Genomic DNA, 14,408 nt, shown 5'->3' with positions numbered 1-14,408 from the left:
TGAATGTAATTGAATCTAGGTATGTCTTGCCTTTAATGTGATGGCATGAAAAACAATTGGCTGAATATTATACAATGACTTAACAGCTCTAATAATTTGCCTCCACAGGAAATCTACACTGGCAGTTATAGAATATACTATATATCCTAGAAACCTGGTTAAACTATCATTATGACATCATGGATGAATTCTAGAATATACTATATATCCTAGAAACCTGGTTAAACTATCATTATGACATCATGGATGAATTCTAGAATATACTATATATCCTAGAAACCTGGTTAAACTATCATTATGACATCATGGATGAATTCTAGAATATACTATATAGCCTAGAAACCTGGTTAAACTATCATTATGACATCATGGATGAATTCTAGAATATACTATATATCCTAGAAACCTGGTTAAACTATCATTATGACATCCTGGATGAATTCTAGAATATACTATATATCCTAGAAACCTGGTTAAACTATCATTATGACATCATGGATGAATTCTAGAATATACTATATAGCCTAGAAACCTGGTTAAACTATCATTATGACATCATGGATGAATTCTAGAATATACTATATATCCTAGAAACCTGGTTAAACTATCATTATGACATCATGGATGAATTCTAGAATATACTATATAGCCTAGAAACCTGGTTAAACTATCATTATGACATCATGGATGAATTCTAGAATATACTATATAGCCTAGAAACCTGGTTAAACTATCATTATGACATAATGGATGAATTCTAGAATATACTATATAGCCTAGAAACCTGGTTAAACTATAATTATGACATCCTGGATGAATAAATTTGAGTGGTTACACTCCTCCTTCCCCCATCCCTCAGCTGTTTACCAAACCAAGCCTCTGGGCAGCCATTTTGTTACTGTTGAAAAAACCCACACAACCCAGCAATCTGCAGTTCATACAATAACAAAGCTGTCATTCCACCAGTTTTGGTAATAAGATGATTAGGGGGTTGGAGAAATGTAACTACTTTCAAATTCATAGACAGACCTATGGATGCAAGGACTGACCATCCATGATATCAACATGATAGTTTTAACCATGTTGAGGCTATACAGTGTTGATTTACATTGTTTCTAGACATTGGAGTAAAAAAAGCTTATTTGGGGATCTGATTGGGTAAACTGGTGAACTAAGCTCATGAGGCATGTGTTATATTCTTCAACAATCAATGGCTATAAATTAATAATTTAAAAGTCACAATATGGATGTAGCTATTGCATATTTCCGCTTTAACACCACACATCAGTTCAACAACTGCAGAGTTTGTGCCTCTGTTTTTAAGACAGTACTTACTAGTGTTAATCAGGGAACGGTTTCTCAAAACCATCTTATGGCTAAGTTCACCGTTAGAACCATTGGACGCCTTAAGATGCGTTTGGGAAACCGGGCCCAGATGTCCAGTTTCCTCCTTTATCGATGTAACAGTCATCTCCTCCTCATCTTTCACTCCATAAACTGCATCCTCCTCTTCTTTTACTGTAACATCCTCCTCCTCTTTCACTCTGAACGCGTCTTTTTCTTCTTTCACAGTAACGGCCTCACCCTCTACTTCTTGTTTTACTGTGATATTCTCTTCTTTAGCAGGAGAGTAGATCAGTGACCGCATGGTTGGGAATGTTAGCTAGCTAGGCTAATGCTAACTTAACCAGCCTGCTAGCTGAATAATAACAACAACACCGTAAATATGAAATTAAATCGGATAACTAACTAGACGACAGAAGAGGGTTTAAAACACAGTGGCTAATATACACTAACGCGTCTAAAGAGCTTTATTGTTCGGCTATTTTGTCTAGCAAGCTACCGTGGTGTCCGACTAACTGTTGCTGCTGTTGAAAGAAGAGTTCCGTCCACTACATTATACGTCACACCAACAGCATCGCGTTAAATTCCCAGACCGCCATCTGCTGACTGGAGTGGGTAACGCAGTTGAGTAAAATGTATATTTTGTCAGACAAAAAGTTAAAGGGTAGGAATAAGGGACATCGCTGGTCATAAAATATTCATTACTTTCTTCAGCAATACTAGGAGAGAGGGGTACCCCTACACAGAACTGAACTGGATCAAAGATGGCGGACAGAAATACTAGGAGAGAGGGATACCCCTACACAGAACTGAACTGGATCAAAGATGGAGGACAGAAATACTAGGAGAGAGGCGTAACCCTACACAGAACTGAACTGGATCAAAGATGGCGGACAGAAATACTAGGAGAGAGGGATACCCCTACACAGAACTGAACTGGATCAAAGATGGAGGACAGAAATACTAGGAGAGAGGGGTACCCCTACACAGAACTGAACTGGATCAAAGATGGAGGACAGAAATACTAGGAGAGAGGGATACCCCTACACAGAACTGAACTGGATCAAAGATGGAGGACAGAAATACTAGGAGAGAGGCGTAACCCTACACAGAACTGAACTGGATCAAAGATGGCGGACAGAAACACTAGGAGAGAGGGATACCCCTACACAGAACTGAACTGGATCAAAGATGGAGGACAGAAATACTAGGAGAGAGGGATACCCCTACACAGAACTGAACTGGATCAAAGATGGCGGACAGAAATACTAGGAGAGAGGGGAACCCCTACACAGAACTGAACTGGATCAAAGATGGCGGACAGAAATACTAGGATGGAAGCAAATGTAAGGGATTATAACGTCATAACGAATCATGCAGAAACATGTACAGTTGACAGAAATGTTAGTTAATGTAGAGACAAACGATTATGCTTTTTCTTATCATAAAGTTTATTTACGAAAATCGCGATTTAGCCAGCTAGCTGAATAGCTAACATTAGCCAGCTAACGGACTAGCTAACATTAAACAGCTAGCTGACTAGCTAACATTAACCAGCTAGCTGACTAGCTAACATTAACCAGCTAGCTGACTAGCTAACATTAGCCAGCTAGCTGACTAGCTAACATTAACCAGCTAGCTGACTAGCTAACAATAACCAGCTAGCTGACTAGCTAACATTAACCAACTAGCTGACTAGCTAACATTAGCCAGCTAGCTGACTAGCATTATGGGTGTTGTGACATGAGTATGTAATTGTCATTCTGGTTGTTTTAGGGACTCCTGAAACAACCAGCAAACCAGGCTGTCGTTTTGTGAAACAGTGAATGTATAGAATCTAGCCAGCTGAAGAATTTACTGAAAATTGAATGTACAATTGTGTTAGCTTGCCTTGCTGATATTTGCCATGCAGATAGATGAAATAACGTAGCTAGCTATGTTCTTGCTTATTGTGCAGTGGATGATTAAAATACCTGTATGCCTATGGATGTGTAGCTAGCTATCTAGCCGATCTGTGTATGGACCCAAACGTTTGGTATACATATTAGTTCAGAACCTATGAACCTCAGCTATCATAGCCAGTTGTATCAACTTCAAAACAGCCTGAATGACATTAATGAAGCCTATGGATTGAGTAGAATATAATATCATGTTGTGCCAAGGATGCAAGTCGTATATACTTGTAGTTATTACCATGCATGAGATCCCCACATTGTAGCCTGTACATTTAATATATTCACTGATCATGTACTCTACCTTGGCAAATAAAGGTGCAGTTTAGGTATGAATGTCTTTGAGATTATTTTTCAGTCATATCCAATACCAGGAGTATCAAATTCCAGTCTTTGAATGTGTCTGCATGTATGTATTACAATTATACACTTCAACAGTGTTTACCAATCTTGGTCCTGGGACATCAATGGTTACACATTGTAACTAATAGACTAGAAACAGGATTTAACTAGTTAATTCATATATACAGAAATATAATGTTAAAAAACAGAACACTACACTTCCTATGCATCATGTAAATACTCTAACACTGGTTCATCTCAACATCTAATGCCCTTCATCTGCATTGATCTGATAAACACAGGATAGGTGGAGTATTTCATCAAATTAGACTACATTTTCAACCAGTAGAGAATGTGAAACGCTTTATTGAAAAGCTCATTATCCAAGGGTTATAAATACAAGTTTAATCTGTACTTCAATGCACATCTGTTGTGCATTATAAAAACAGAGGAAGAAAGAGGAGGTGGTGAGAGAGGTGTAAAAGACAGAAAGGGAAAGAGGTAAGCACATAGGAGCAGGGAAGGCAGCACATGATTAATGAATCACAGTGCTACATAAATATTCTCTCAGTTCATCACAATTACATAATAGTGTCTCTCGTCGGCCCAAAGGTTCTTAAAAGCAGGTGAGGTGGTGATGATGGGACTGGGGGTTGGCATCCTCTCACATCAAAACATATCTGCAGACGAGAGACAGATGGAGAGAGAGAGCATGTTTAAACCTTGTGTTTTTATATTTTATTCTAACATTGTTAGTCATCAATCAGGAGGTGAAATAAAAAACTGACCTTGGATCATTAACTCTGGGACTACTGCATCTCCATCTGTATTTCAATGTAAAGCATCTCTTTAATAATACTTCCTGTATAATATAAACTGACCTGGGATCATTAACTCTGGGACTACTGCATCTCTATCTGTATTTCAATGTAAAGCATCTCTTTAATAATACTTCCTGTTGACCTGACCAAGTGACCTCTCACCTCTGTTCATGCTGTGCCCTCTATGTAGCCAGTTCAGATGCAGGAGGGGTTCACCGACACAGCTGATATAACCTAGATGATTTAGGGAGAAGAGGAGAGAGGGATGAAGTGAAGGAGAGAGACTGTTATTGAGAAAATAAGGTAGTTAAAGCGACAGTGTTCACAGGAATCTGTGTGTGGCCTCACCTGGTGTCCACACCACACTAAGTGGCTGCAGAGTACTTTATGCTGAAAAACATGAACGGACACACGAGGACAAACAATACAGCGTAGTTATAGAAATAATGAAGTGTCTTACTATTCTCCATGGTTGGCCCTCTTGCCTATTCTTTGAAGGTGGAAGGAGCCACAGTTATACACCTGAGCCTGTTTACTGCACAACACAATCCATCAGATTGATACATGAGTGTGTAGGTGTGGGTTATAGGGTGTCTAATTGTTCTACATTTTTTCAATATGGGTGATTTAAAATAGTCTGTTTTGTTTTTGCACAGACATCACACCCTTACCTAAACAGCACCCTCACCTGAGAAGTAGAAATCAAAGGGAGAGAAACTGTGAATTGAATAACTGCAGTTGACATAGCTCAGTAAATGGAAGAATACTCTTATTGCAATGTGAATGGCTCTTAAAAGAGCTTTTGGTTGTGCATAGTGACGTCTATGGTGTTGTCAGGGAACAGCACCCTCTTTGAAGAAGTAGGAGGTGAAGATCTCCTGCACACGGATTGGCTCTCTTGCTGCGTTGTTGGACCCCATCCTTGAAACATCCTGCAGAGCAGCAGACTCCTCCTCTGGCACACGGCGGCGAGCTGCAGATCCCCTCCTGGTCCTCGTGTCCATCCTCATGAAGTTACGCAGGACACAGGTAGCCTTCACACACCTGAATTCCTCCAGGAGGCAGTCCCAGATGACCCTGGTCACCCAACCTTGCAGTACACGGTAACTGTAGGCAATCGTTATGAAGGAATCTCCAGTTACAAGGTATCTGTAGGAATATGGAAGACAATGTAATTATTAGACTGTTACATCACCAGGTCATTGTGGATTACTAAAGTATAATATCCCTGATAACAAATCATGATAACATTGGATTGATAGATGCATGGGCACACATATGTACATGTGTAGCATGTGACAATAACAGGATCATATCAAGGATGGCATCACAAATGAATACATAAATACCACTTGAAGCTTGATGATGAGTTTGAATCATTTGAATCAGCTGTGCAGTGTGAAGGCAAAAACAAAAATGTGCCCCTCTGAGTCCCCAGGACTGAGAACCACTGCTCTTCATTGGGACCTCTTCATATGTAGACTGGCTTTCATAGAGCTCTTTATCTGAGGACAGAAAACCTCACAAGAAACAGACTTCATTATAGTCAAATTACACCACACTGAATATTATGTTACTATTATCTCCATCCTCACTTCTAGGGACAGGAACTACACAAAAGTACCTGCCCTATCCAGAATAGCCTCCTCTCTCACTGACAGTTGGGGCTGCTATCCTTTCACCCTCCTCCATGGCTGTTAGCTAGCTACCTACAAATGCATGTGGAGTTTGCTTTTTACAGTGATAAATAGATAGCTGGTCAGATGTGAAGGAGGAGGTTGATCATCAGGAGTCAGATGTGAAGGAGGAGGTTGATCATCAGGAGTCAGATGTGAAGGAGGAGGTTGATCATCAGGAGTCAGATGTGAAGGAGGAGGTTGATCATCAGGAGTCAGATGTGAAGGAGGAGGTTGATCATCAGGAGTCAGATGTGAAGGAGGAGGTTGATCATCAGGAGTCAGATGTGAAGGAGGAGGTTGATCATCAGGAGTCAGATGTGAAGGAGGAGGTTGATCATCAGGAGTCAGATGTGAAGGAGGAGGTTGATCATCAGGAGTCAGATGTGAAGGAGGAGGTTGATCATCAGGAGTCAGATGTGAAGGAGGAGGTTAATCATCAGGACTCAGATGTGAAGGAGGAGGTTGATCATCAGGAGTCAGATGTGAAGGAGGAGGTTGATCATCAGTGAACCTCTAGGATTGTGGCTGGGCTGGTGTTTACACTTCCAGCTTGGTCATATATTTTGATACATTGAATGTTGATATTGTGAACCTGTTATATATTTGCACCTCCTGTTTCAGGAAGTGATGTCACTAAGTACTGCCCCAATTTATACAGTGCTGTCGGAAAGTATTCAGACCCCTTCACTTTTTACACATTTTGTTACATTATTCTAAAATTTATGAGGAAAACATTGATTTAATCCATCTACACACAATACCCCATAATGACTTCACAATACCCCATAACGACATCACAATAGCCCATAATAACATCACAATACCCCATAATGACATCACAATACCCCATAATGACATCACAATACCCCATAATGACAAAGCAAAAACCGTTTTTTAGAAATGTTTGCAAATGTAACAAAAGCAACAACTGAAATATCACATTTACATACAGTACCAGTCAAAAGTTTATACACATCTACTCATTGAATGGTTTTTCTTTATTTTGACTATTTTCTACATTGTAGAATAACATTGAAGACATCAAAACTATGAAATAACACATGGAATCATGTAGTAACCAAAAAAGGTGCCACGTCCTGACCAGCAGGTGGAGTAGGTGTATAGTTTTGGTCAGGGCGTGGCAGTAGAAGTTCTGTTTTCTATGTTCTGTCTAGGTTGGGTGTTTCTATGTAGAGTTAATTGGGGTGGACTTCCAATTGAAGGCAGCTGTGTGGTGTTGCCTTTGATTGGAAGTCCTATATTAGTTGGGTGTGTTTGTGGGGAATTGTTTTTGCACTGCGTTAGTATAGCCTGCAAAACTGTTGGTGTCGTGAGCATCGTTTATTGTTTTGTTTTTTTCTGTGTTTTACTCTTGTTTTTGTGAATTAAAAGATCCACTCTGCTGCATTTTGGTCTTCCCTGCAACACCATGACATTTTTTGTGACAAAAGGGTTAAACAAATCAAAATATATTTTATATTTGAGATATTTCAAAGCAGTCACTCCTTGCCTTGATGACAGTTTTGCACACTCTTGGCATTCTCTCAACCAGTTTCATGAGGTAGTCACCTGGAATTAATTTGTTAACAGGTGTGCCTAGTGAAATGTTAATTTGAGGAATTTCTTTCCTTCTTAATGCATTTGAGCCAATCAGTTGTGTTGTGACAAGGTATGGGAAGCTCTCATGAGGATTGCCACAGGAAATGAAGACCCAGAGTTACCTCTGCTGCGGAAGATATGTTCCTTAGAGTTAACTGCACCTCAGATTGCAGCCCAAATATATGCTTCAGAGTTCAAGTAACAGACACATATCAACATCAACTGTTCAGAGGAGACTGTGTGAATCAGGCCTTCATGGTCGAATTGCTGCAAAGAAACCACTACTAAAGGACACCAATAATAAGAAGAGACTTTCTTGGGCCAAGAAATAGACATTAGACCAGGGAAATCTGTCCTTTGGTCTGATGAGTCCAAATTTGAGATCTTTGATTCTAACCGCCGTGTCTTTGTGAGACGCAGAGTATGTGAACGGATGATCTCCGCGTGTGCGATTCCCACCGTGAAAAATGGAGATGTGATGGTGGGGGGTGCTTTGCTGGTGACACTGTCTGTGATTTAGTCAGAGACTGCGTGAATCAGGCCTTCATGGTTGAATTGCTGCATGCAAAAACACTGTTTACAAATAATGTGCTTTTCTTAAAAAAAATGATATTTAAGTGACCCCAAACATTTGAACGGTAGTGGCGTATTGTTACACAATGTAGGAGCAGTATAGACCTAGTCTGTTCATTATATACATCTACATGATGTATTGTTACACCATGTAGGAGCAGTATAGACCTAGTCTGTTCATTATATACATCTACATGATGTATTGTTACACCATGTAGGAGCAGTATAGACCTAGTCTGTTCATTATATACATCTACATGATGTATTGTTACACCATGTAGGAGCAGTATAGACCTAGTCTGTTCATTATATACATCTACATGATGTATTGTTACACCATGTAGGAGCAGTATAGACCTAGTCTGTTCATTATATACATCTACATGATGTATTGTTAGTCCATGTAGGAGCAGTATAGACCTAATCTGTTCATTATATACATCTACATGATGTATTGTTACACCATGTAGGAGCAGTATAGACCTAGTCTGTTCATTGTATACATCTACATGATGTATTGTTACACCATGTAGGAGCAGTATAGACCTAGTCTGTTCATTATATACATCTACATGATGTATTGTTACACCATGTAGGAGCAGTATAGACCTAGTCTGTTCATTATATACATCTACATGATGTATTGTTAGTCCATGTAGGAGCAGTATAGACCTAGTCTGTTCATTATATACATCTACATGATGTATTGTTACACCATGTAGGAGCAGTATAGACCTACAGTAGCTGGCTACTTATTTATATGTTGTTTGACTGAATGAAACTGCCTTAAATGTGCTGTAGTAAACATTTTTTATTCTCACTAATCAATCACCACATTCCTGTCTTTGTATGTCTCAATAGTATTATTTAATTAAATCCATGTAAAATAATCTTTGACTGAATATAAAATGTGATCCTCAACTGCGTTTCCCTCCAGTCAGCAGACGGCGATGTGCGTCTTTCAGGCGATGCTGCAGCGTGACGTATAATCTAGTGGACGGTTCTTCATAAACAGCTCGTCAACCACCTCGGTAGCTTGCTAGCCAACATAGCCGAAAGATTCAAGCTATTTATACGCTTTCGGTCTATATTAGCTACTGTGTTTTAGACACACTTCTGTCGTATCTACTTGTTAACCTATTTAATTTAATATTACGTTATTTTTTATTAGTCAGCTATAGTAGCTGGCTGGTTAAGTTAGCATTAGCCTAGTCGCTCATGATAGCTAGCTAGCTAACATCCCCGAACATGAGCTCCCTAAACTACTCCCCTCCTGTTAAAGAAGAGGAGGTCTGCTGGACGGAGAAAGAAGCTCTGGGGCTGAACATTGTCGTGAAAGAGGAGGATGTTACAGTAAAACAAGAAGTAGAGGGTGAGGCTGTTACTGTGAAAGAATAAGAGAAAGAAGTTTCAGTGAAAGAAGAGAAAGACGCGTTCAGAGTGAAAGAAGAGGAGGATGTGAAAGAAGATGAGGAAGGGAAAGAGGAGGATGTTACTGTGAAAGAGGAGGAGGTTGCAGTGTTTGGAGTGAAGAAGGAAGGAGAGATTACTGTCACATTGAAAGATGAAGAGGAGGAGATAGGAGATCTGAGTAACACCAGTAAGTACCGCCTTCAATTAGTTTTTAACTTTGGATATTCGGAGTTGGCTCGTCAATACCTCTTCAACGGAGGGCCCTGGGATGATGACTGATATGTCTAGAATCGGACGACGTTCCGTTTCCAAAAAGTGACTTAACATATATATTTGAGGAGGGTCTATCTGCTGACCGCAGACTGGGGGCCACGGCATGTAGTGATTTTAATGTAGTGATGTTTTACTACACACCGTGACCCCCAATAGAGCCATGTGAGAGTTGGGTTGGCTACACCAAAGATTATGGATATACTGACAAGATGTCTCTCCGTCCTGACAAGGGGAGTCGTTGTCCACAAAGCTGCACTGTGGGTTGTCTCGCTCCCACCTATCCTGTCTTTGGATTGGTGGATACATCTTATTATTGTAATCTATTGTTTATATTCTATGAGGGTTGTTGTCGTCAACCGCCTGTATTCAATGGAGAGAGATGCTAAGCTACTAGCATGAATATGCATAGCGATCTGGAGACAACTCCTATAGTGTTTTATCAAAGTTGTCGGTATGTCACGTGTCCACGTAACAACTTAATCATTACGAAACTTCTGTTAGATCAAGTAAACCTCACGTAGCAAATAAGCCATTAATTTTGTTGTTGACCAAATTAAACACTTTCCACATTGGGTTGATAATTGTTTCCACTTGGATACAACCAACTGTAACCTACTGGCATGACCTAGAGAGATACAACCTACTGTAACCTACTGGCATGACCTAGAGAGATACAACCTACTGTAACCTACTGGCATGACCTAGAGAGATACAACCTACTGTAATCTACTGGCATGACCTAGAGAGATACAACCTACTGTAACCTACTGGCATGACCTAGAGAGATACAACCTACTGTAACCTACTGGCATGACCTAGAGAGATACAACCTACTGTAACCTACTGGCATGACCTAGAGAGATACAACCTACTGTAACCTACTGGCATGACCTAGAGAGATACAACCTACTGTAACCTACTGGCATGACCTAGAGAGATACAACCTACTGTAACCTACTGGCATGACCTAGAGAGATACAACCTACTGTAACCTACTGGCATGACCTAGAGAGATACAACCTACTGTAACCTACTGGCATGACCTAGAGAGATACAACCTACTGTAACCTACTGGCATGACCTAGAGAGATACAACCTACTGTAATCTACTGGCATGACCTACAGAGATACAACCTACTGGCATGACCTAGAGAGATACAACCTACTGTAGCCTACTGGCATGACCTAGAGAGTTACAACCTACTGTAACATACTGGCATGTCCTAGAGAGTTACAACCTACTGTTACCTACTGGCATGACCTACAGAGATACAACCTACTGTAACCTACTGGCATGACCTAGAGAGATACAACCTACTGTAGCCTACTGGCATGACCTAGAGAGATACAATCTACTGTAACGTACTGGCATGACCTAGAGATACAACCTACTGTAACCTACTGGCATGACCTAGAGAGATACAACCTACTGTAACCTACTGGCATGACCTAGAGAGTTACAACCTACTGGCATGACCTAGAGAGATACAACCTACTGTAACCTACTGGCATGACCTAGAGAGATACAACCTACTGTAACCTACTGGCATGACCTAGAGAGATACAACCTACTGTAACCTACTGGCATGACCTAGAGAGATACAACCTACTGTAGCCTACTGGCATGACCTAGAGAGATACAACCTACTGTAACCTACTGGCATGACCTAGAGAGGTTCAACCTACTGTAACCTACTGGCATGACCTAGAGAGATACAACCTACTGTAACCTACTGGCATGACCTAGAGATACAACCTACTGTAACCTACTGGCATGACCTAGAGTTACAACCTACTGTAACCTACTGGCATGACCTAGAGTTACAACCTACTGTAACCTACTGGCATGACCTAGAGAGATACAACCTACTGTAACCTACTGGCATGACCTAGAGAATTACAACCTGCTGTAACCTACTGGCATGACCTAGAGAGATACAACCTACTGTAGCCTACTGGCATGACCTAGAGAGGTACAACCTACTGTAGCCTACTGGCATGACCTAGAGAGATACAACCTACTGTAACCTACTGGCATGACCTAGAGAGATACAACCTACTGTAGCCTACTGGCATGACCTAGAGAGATACAACCTACTGTAGCCTACTGGCATGACCTAGACGAGTACAACCTACTGTAGCCTACTGGCATGACCTAGAGAGATACAACATACTGTTGCCTACTGGCATGACCTAGAGAGATACAACCTACTGTAGCCTACTGGCATGACCTAGAGAGCTACAACCTACTGTAGCCTACTGGCATGACCTAGAGAGATACAACCTACTGTAACCTACTGGCATGACCTAGAGAGATACAACCTACTGTAGCCTACTGGCATGACCTAGAGAGATACAACCTACTGTAGCCTACTGGCATGACCTAGACGAGTACAACCTACTGTAGCCTACTGGCATGACCTAGAGAGATACAACATACTGTTGCCTACTGGCATGACCTAGAGAGATACAACCTACTGTAGCCTACTGGCATGACCTAGAGAGCTACAACCTACTGTAGCCTACTGGCATGACCTAGAGAGATACAATCTACTGTAACCTACTGGCATGACCTAGAGAGATACAACCTACTGTAACCTACTGGCATGACCTAGAGAGATACAACCTACTGTAACCTACTGGCATGACCTAGAGAGTTACAACCTACTGTAGGTTACTGGCATGACCTAGAGAGATACAACCTACTGTAACCTACTGGCATGACCTAGAGAGATACAACCTACTGTAACCTACTGGCATGACCTAGAGAGATACAACCTACTGTAGCCTACTGGCATGACCTAGAGAGATACAACCTACTGTAACCTACTGGCATGACCTAGAGAGATACAACCTACTGTAACCTACTGGCATGACCTAGAGAGTTACAACCTACTGTAACCTACTGGCATGACCTAGAGAGATACAACCTACTGTAACCTACTGGCATGACCTAGAGAGATACAACCTACTGTAGCCTACTGGCATGACCTAGAGAGATACAACCTACTGTAACCTACTGGCATGACCTAGAGAGATACAACCTACTGTAACCTACTGGCATGACCTAGAGAGATACAACCTACTGTAGCCTACTGGCATGACCTAGAGAGATACAACCTACTGTAACCTACTGGCATGACCTAGAGAGATACAACCTACTGTAACCTACTGGCATGACCTAGAGAGTTACAACCTACTGTAGCTTTCTGGCATGACCTAGAGAGATACAACCTACTGTAACCTACTGGCATGACCTAGAGAGATACAACCTACTGTAGCCTACTGGCATGACCTAGAGAGATACAACCTACTGTAACCTACTGGCATGACCTAGAGAGATACAACCTACTGTAACCTACTGGCATGACCTAGAGAGACACAACCTACTGTAACCTACTGGCATGACCTAGAGAGATACAACCTACTGTAGCCTACTGGCATGACCTAGATATATATATACAAGCATTTATAAACTTTTTTTCTCACTATTCTGGGGTATTGTGATGTCTTTATGAGGTATTGTCTGAAAATTGATAATTGAAAAAAGAAAACATTTTTATAATAACCAAATGTGTAAAAAGGGAAGGGGTCTGATTGCATGTATGTTGTATGTTCTAGGGCAGATTTTTTTTTATTTTTATTTTCTTTCTACCAATTGATTGGTTGAAATGTTATGACGTGTATTTTTCCATATGGACACACCCCATGTGTTTAATAAAATCAACTGTATGTGCAGAACTTGAACTGAACTGATGCTTCAAGCGTTTGATTAAATAATTAAGACACACAAATGACTTGAGGAAGCCAGAGGTCAATATAACCAGAAGAAAATAACCAATTCCCCACCTGCTGCTGGCCTTCGTTAATTCTGACGTTATGCTCCTGAAGTTTTTGGTAAAATAGGCAAACTTTTTCCATTTCCGTTTGAAGTGCCAATTTATCTTACCATTTCTACCGATCTGCGTGCCAGTTATGAACGAGTTACAACACCTGTTTGGCTCCGCCACTTCCTGGGTCGGTGAAGTGAGGTATTAAATTTAAGGATTAAATCATTTAAGGAATATATCCGAGTCTCACGCTCATCACCTGTGGAAGGCGGGGCTCCCAGCGAGGCATGGATTTAATAGTATGTTGTACCTAGTTTCCCTCCTTCAGGGAACAGTAGTTATAGTCATAACGTGTGGATTTAATAGTATGTTGTACCTAGTTTCCCTCCTTCAGGGAACAGTAGTTATAGTCATAACGTTAAGCTTGTCATATGATGAACTTTAACTTAAATACTGGATCTTGCTGTGGGACAGTTTTTTGTATTCAGATCTCTGAAATGCTCTCTAACTACGTAACATTTATTGTCTCCTTATATTACGCTGGGAAAACAGTTTTCATGGGCACAGAAATCCTAAATCATT

The 14,408-nt window shown here is 40.7% G+C and overlaps 1 long non-coding RNA gene across 1 annotated transcript; it reads right to left on the bottom strand.

Annotated features, from left to right (window-relative positions):
* Positions 1-4,076: 4,076 nt before the first annotated feature.
* LOC145867100 (uncharacterized) lies at positions 4,077-5,336 on the bottom strand. The gene is made up of 3 exons (XR_014383214.1): positions 4,622-5,336; positions 4,427-4,462; positions 4,077-4,318 (listed from the first exon to the last, which is right to left on the bottom strand). It is a non-coding gene; the product is annotated as an uncharacterized LOC145867100 (long non-coding RNA).
* Positions 5,337-14,408: the final 9,072 nt, after the last annotated feature.

Source organism: Salmo salar, unplaced genomic scaffold (assembly GCF_965601325.2).
Source record: "Salmo salar unplaced genomic scaffold, fSalSal1 ptg000206l, whole genome shotgun sequence".
Taxonomy (NCBI): domain Eukaryota; kingdom Metazoa; phylum Chordata; class Actinopteri; order Salmoniformes; family Salmonidae; genus Salmo; species Salmo salar.
The sequence above is the reverse complement of the archived record's forward strand: the minus strand, read 5'-3'. Positions and strand labels throughout refer to the sequence as shown.